Raw genomic sequence first — 6,712 nt, 5'->3', positions numbered from 1 at the left:
CAAACATGATATCCTTCTCCAGTGACTGGTCCCTGCTGACAATATGTCCGAAGTAAGAGAGACGAAGTTTGGCCATCCTGGCCTCCAAGGATCACTCTGGCTGCACTTCTTTTCAACACAGATCTGTTTGTTCTTTTGGCAGCCAATGGCACTTTCAATATTCTTCTCCAACACCATAACTCAAAAGCATCAATTCTTTTAGGGTCTTCCTTATTCACTGTACAGCTTTCACATGCATATGAGGTTATTGAAAATACCATGGCTTGGGTCAGGCACACCTTATTCCTCAAGCCAACATCATTGCTCTTTAACACTTTAAAAAGGTGTCCTGTCACAGACAGCATTGTACTTCATGACTGGATCTTGGTACGTTCTTTTTTAGGATAAATGCGACAGCATTCCTCTTCAATTTGTCATTCCAGGCATAGTAAACCATGTGATTATCAGATTCAAAATGGCCAATACAAGTTCATTTCAGCTCTCTAATGCCTAGGCTATTGATGTTTATACATTACATTTCATTTTTGACAGTTCCCAATTTTCCTAGATTCATACTTGTACATTCCATGTTTTGTTTATTAATGTCTATTTACTGCTGTTTCTCTTCATTTTGAGTTGTGTCTCATAAGCAAATTAAAATACCGAGAATTTTACTCAAGTTTTGACATCATGGTCAACTCTACATGGGAGGAAGCTCTTCCCTAGTCTCGTTTTGAGTGCTTTCCAACCTGATGGGCTTATCTTTCCAGCACTATATCTGAGATTATTCAGGTGCTCTTCATCATGTCTCAATATTCAACAATCTGGTGCTTTCAGTCTTCCACTGCTATTCATAAGGTTTTCAGTTGCTGAATATTTGGGAATAGTCCGTCTCTCCTTCTTCCTTTTCTGTCTTTGTCTGGTCGTTGTTGTTATGTGCTTTGGAGTCAGTTCCGACTCATACCAACACTGTAAAGGGTTTCCAAGATTGTAAATCTTTATGGGAGCAGAAAGCCTCCTCATTCTCCTGCATAACAGCTGGTAATTTCAAACTGATGACCTTGAGGTCCACAGCCCAATTTGTAACCAGTACGCTACCAGAGCTCTTTGTCTTTGTCTGGTAGCTCTGCTGAAACCTGTCCACTCTGGGTGACCCTACTAGTCATTTAAATATTTAAACTCTCAATGATATAGCTTGAAGAATCACAGAAACACACAAGCACCATATTACAATAAACCAACAGATGACTGGCAGAGGTTCTCTCCCAGTGGTATCACAAAGCCAAAATTGAGGTGTTCTCCAGACTGGGCACTTATTTAAGGGATCTTGGGGAAGTGTCAGCTCCTAAGCTCATTAAGTTGCAAAATTCAATTCCTTGCTGTGCATTTAAATGTTTTATGTGATTGTAACTCAATATCTGTGGTTAGCTGAGGGGCTTTACAACCTTTACGACTGTAAAATACCTTCATAGCATTACCTTGATTATTGTTTGATTGAATAATCAGGACATAGAAATTTTAGAGAAGCCTTTCTTAGAATTCTGTCTACTACACTAAACAGATTCAATTTGTATTTTTGAGGCCATCCTCACTACCTCACTACATACTGTGGCATTATGGGAACTGCTAACCCTAAGTTCTGTGGTTCAAACCCACCAAGTAAGTACTCTACCAAATGAGGCTGTCTACTCCCATAAATACTTACAGTCTTGGAAATCCTGTATCATTTGCTATGAGTTGGAATTGACTCAATAGCAGTAGGTACTGGTATTGGTATGTTCTTGTTTTTGAGTGCCATCAAGTTGGCATCAACTAACACCAATCCTATACACAAGAGAATGAAACACTCCCTGGTCCTCTGCCAACCTCACAATCAATGCTACATTTGAGTCCTTCCCAACTAAAAAGAAGTCCAGTCCCAGATGGCTTCATTGGTGAGCTCTACCAAATATTCAGGAAAGAGCTGTCACTAATTCTACTCAAATTATCCCAGAAGATAGAGGAGGATGGAAAACTTCCTAACACATTTTATGAAGCAAGCATAATCGTCATACCAAAACCAGGGAAGGACATCAGTAAGAAAGAAAATTATAGACCAATATCCATCATGGACATAGATGCAAAAATTTTCAACAAAATCCTAGCCAACAGAATCCAGCAGCACATCAAAAAGATAATACATCATGATCAAGTGGGATTCATATCAGGGATGAAAGGATGGTTCAACATTACAAAAACGATCAACATAATCCACCATATAAATAAGAAAAAAGAAAAGAAACATACGATCATATCAATTGATGCAGAAAAGGCATTTGACAAAATCTAGCAGCCATTCTTTATAAAAACACTCAACAAAGTAAAAAATGTAGGGAAATCCCTCAACATAATTAAGAGCATATATACAAAACCAATAGCCTATGTTGCTATCAATGGAGAGTAACTGAAAGACTTCCCTCTGCAAAGAGGAACCAGACAAGGACGCCCTCTGTCACTACTCCTGTTTAATATTATGCTGGAAGTGTTAGCAAGAGCTATATGGCAAGACAGGGAAATTAAAGGCATCCAAATCATCAAAGAATAAGTAAAACTCTATTTGCAGACGATATGATCCTATATGTAGAAAACCCCAAAGACTCTGTAAAAAAAGCTACTAGACCTCATTGCAAGATTCAGGAAAGTGGCATGATATAATATCAACTTACAAAAATCAGTTGGATTATTCTGTACCGAAAATGGCGGTCTGAAAAGGAAATTAGGAAAGCAATACCATTTACAATAGCCACCCAAAGGATGAAATATGTTGGAATAAATGTAACCAGAGAAACAAAGGACCTAAACAAAGAAAACTACAAAACACTACTACAAGAAATTAAAAGAGACCTACAAAAATGGAAGCATGTATCATGCTCCTAGATGTTGTTGTTGTTGTTATGTGCCGTGGAGTCCGTTCCTACTCATGGCGACCCTGCACAGGGTTTCCGAGACTGTAAATCTTTACGGGAGCAGAAAGCTTCATCTTCTTCCCACAGAACAGCTGGTAGTTTCAAACTGCTGACCTTAAGGTTCACAGCCCGATTTGTAACCACTACGCTACCAGTCAGGCATTTTAACACACTCAGAGATTCCATGGGAGAAAGACCTAGTACACTACTCTCATAATGATTACAGCCTAAAAGCTCCTGGGGCAGTGCTAATCTGTCAGTAGGGTCTCATGGATTTGAAATCCACTCAAAGGCTTCTAACAACAGCAACGACTTAATGACACTAATAATTCATTTAGAAAGTGATATTTATGTAGATAAAAAATTATGAGTTACCCTTTGCTTTGTCCAAAGGATTACACATTTCAAATATTATGTATTAAATTAATATTGTTATACTGGAGAAAAATAATGTCATTAAAGTCTTCAATTATTCTCAGGCTCTGAAATTTTGTGTGTTTAGGTACCACAATACAAGAAAAAATGTAATAACTATTATTAATGAAAATTAAACTACTCAAAAAATTGATTTGGCTTTTCCGTGTCACCCAATAAAAAATGAGTACTGCTATTGAAATGTAAATTGTAGAGTGGATTGGTGCTTGGCAAGGGAAGTGTACAGACATTCTTACATATATGTTGTTGTTGTTAAGTGCCGTCAAGTCAATTCTGACCTATATTGTCCCTGTATAAGGTTTCCAACGAGCAGCTGGTGAGCTTGAATCACTGACCTCGCAGTTCAAATGACTTTACCGTCTGACACATTAGCCCACAGTGCCACACCAGGACTCCTAACATATATGGGTTAACATAAAAGGGGTTAACATAAAAGTGTTACTTAAGTATGTTTTTGTCTCTGGATAAATTTCTTTTCTTCCTGGGTGGTATGTATGCCTACTAAACAATTGACAGTTTCTGAAAATCATAGTACTCTGAGACATACTTAAGAATAAACTGCTTAAAGATACAGGAAAAGATTTATAAATATTGTTGAAGAATCTAAGATGTAGCAATAGAATTCAGGAAGAGTCTGAACATCACAGAGTTGGAAATCAGACTTTAAAGGATTCACAGTCCCTTTTATCAACAAGTATAAGAAAAATATTCATAGCAGAAAACTCACTGACCCACATGTACATTTGACAGTTTTAACTATTTACTAAGGATGTTATACTTAAAAATCTTTAAAAGATCTCATATCATACACATAAACACAAACACACACCTTAAACATTAGTTATCACTGATTATTACCATGTGCGGTCTTGGTGTGGTATTGTAGGATAAGCAAGGGACTGCAAGGTCAGTTTGAACTACAAGGTTGGTGGGTGAAACCCATTAAACACCCCTTGGAAGTCCTATACATTATTGTTATGAGTCGGGAATGACTTCGCAGCACTTAACAATATTAGCACCATTGTTGTCTATCATTCCTAGGAAAAGGATATGGCTTAAGTTACCAAAGAGTGTTCTGCGAAGGTCTAGAACTCCATGAGATACTTTCACTGGGACTCTAAGACCATTTTATGGGTTCACGAGTTTAAAATTGTGTCAAAACTTGCATTGATGGTGCAAAACCAATGACAGCTGAAATTGCTTAGCAAAAATCAAGGAAGTGGCACCAAACTTCATTTTTATTTTTCAGTCTTTCACTCACAGAAAAATATATGCAAAAATACAAAACACGATTTCAATTAAAAGTCTCCAAAATGGGGGTACTTATGGTAAGATCGCAGACTAGGCTGACACACTAAGCGGACACTCTACAACAAAGACATGAGAGAACCACATTAAGCAAGCACAGATGAAAATTCTAGAACCCTGAACTTCAGAGAAAACATTAGTGAAGTACATTGAGGGCTTAATAGGAGAAGAAGCTATCCCTACAATAACAAGGAAGACTGACTGGTGAATGGCCAACTAGAGGTGTTGCTATCATCTCGAACTTTTGTGAGCAGCTTTGGCCACAGAAGGTGGCCTGGGAGAGCAGATTCACACAGGCAACAGGAAAGGTGATTATCCACACATTCCCTTGGAAATCAGAGATGTCATCAGCTCCCAACCTCATTCCACTGTAGACTCTGTACTCCAGGAGTTTAGAACCATGTGATTATAAACTGCATAAGTGTGTGGCAGAGGCTGGCTGCACAGTTTTGGTTTCTGGGTTTAGGCAGGCTTGGCTCTAGAACTATAGAACCCACGAAGCCATCAGACCAGCATTAGTATAATAGAAACCCTCATAACCAGCCACCCTGCCCATAGCTACCCTTTGTCCTAACAGACATTGAAACCAGCTCTCTCAAGGTTCTCCACAAACTATGTGTGGATTGAGTGCCTTGAACAGAGATCACAGCTAGGCATAGAAGAATTCCAACTGGCATCTACTTTGTGAGTTCCTTCACTGGCAAGATTACCTCAGAGTTTTCTCCTCTTTGAGTTCAAGAGCTGCACTGTTTTTTGTTGTTGCTTTTTGGCTTTTGGTTTTATCCTTTCACTGTCTCATTGAATTTATTTTGTCTTTCGTTTCCTTTTTTTGTCTCTTTCCATTCCTTTGAATTTTATCATTTCTGTCTCTGCTTTTGTGTATTCTTTTTTTCTTCTGTTTCTCACCTCCCCTCTCCTTATTTATTTATTTCTTCAGATTTTTCTTTACTACTCTCTACTCTCTTTCCTTTTTCATTTTCCTTCTCCTTGGTACTTTTAAGTATATATTTTCATTCCCTCCTTTTATTTATCTCTTATTTTCTCATCTATAGCTCCATTTTTCTGTCCTTCTTTTCACTTTAGTAATTATATTATCTCTTTTCTGGCTGCTGCCTGTTTTTATTTCATTTTTCTCCTTTATTATTTTCTCTTTTCATTGATAGTTACTTTTGTGTTTGTTCTGTTTTGTTTTGTTTTGTTTTGTGTGGTTTTACTCTTTCCCACCCAACAGCAGTCAACAGCTGTGTCCATACAGCCTATCCACAACTGGAGCCTCTGCAGTTCTACACATTGGACAAGAACCAATACCAGCTCCTATACCAGCAGATCAACAATATACACTAACCAACACCAGCCAAACCCGCTGGAACTGAGGAGCATAAGCATAGAAAGGTGCACACTCTTCCATTATCTAATTATACCCACAGGAGACAGTTGATGAGAGTCTAAAAACAAATCAACATACAATCATCAACTACACACCATTATAACACCACAATATCCTGGAGACAATGAAAAAATTTAGTTCACATGGAAAACAAGAGAATGGCTCAAACAAATCACCAAGATGCAGACCCAAAAAATGTTTCTGCAGAAGAAAATAACTACCTGAAAAATAACTCAAAAGAATGATATCAAGGTCTGTCAAAGGATTGATAGAATTATCAAGTAAAGCACAAAAATACTAAATAAAACTTCAGAAGAATTCAGGAAAGAACAAGAACAGACAAAATAAACAGAAAATTTAAGATTTCAGAGATGGACAATATATGGAAAAATCAATGAAGTAGATTCAAAGCAACATAAGCCTAAATTTAGAGATGATTTCAAGAACTGATTTGATGCATTAGACGCTAATGGCCGAAGACCAGAAAAACTGTGGTATGGCATCAAGAACATTATACAAGAAGAAAGCAAAATGTCATTAAGAAGAGAAAACAGAAGGAAAAGACCAAAATAAATGACAGAAGAGACTCTGAAGCTTGCTTTCCTATGTATGTAGAGATGCTCAAGCAAATGGAATAAATGAGGATGTAAAAGAGCTG

The 6,712-nt window shown here is 37.5% G+C and overlaps 1 protein-coding gene across 1 annotated transcript in view; it reads right to left on the bottom strand.

Moving 5' to 3' along the window:
• ADAMTS19 (ADAM metallopeptidase with thrombospondin type 1 motif, 19) overlaps positions 1–6,712 on the bottom strand; it is a 394,617-nt gene that overhangs the window by 201,071 nt on the left and 186,834 nt on the right. The window lies entirely within an intron of this gene.

This window comes from Chrysochloris asiatica, unplaced genomic scaffold (assembly GCF_000296735.1).
Source record: "Chrysochloris asiatica unplaced genomic scaffold, ChrAsi1.0 scaffold00147, whole genome shotgun sequence".
Taxonomy (NCBI): domain Eukaryota; kingdom Metazoa; phylum Chordata; class Mammalia; order Afrosoricida; family Chrysochloridae; genus Chrysochloris; species Chrysochloris asiatica.
Note: the sequence above shows the minus strand (reverse complement) of the source record. Positions and strands in the feature narration are given on the sequence as shown.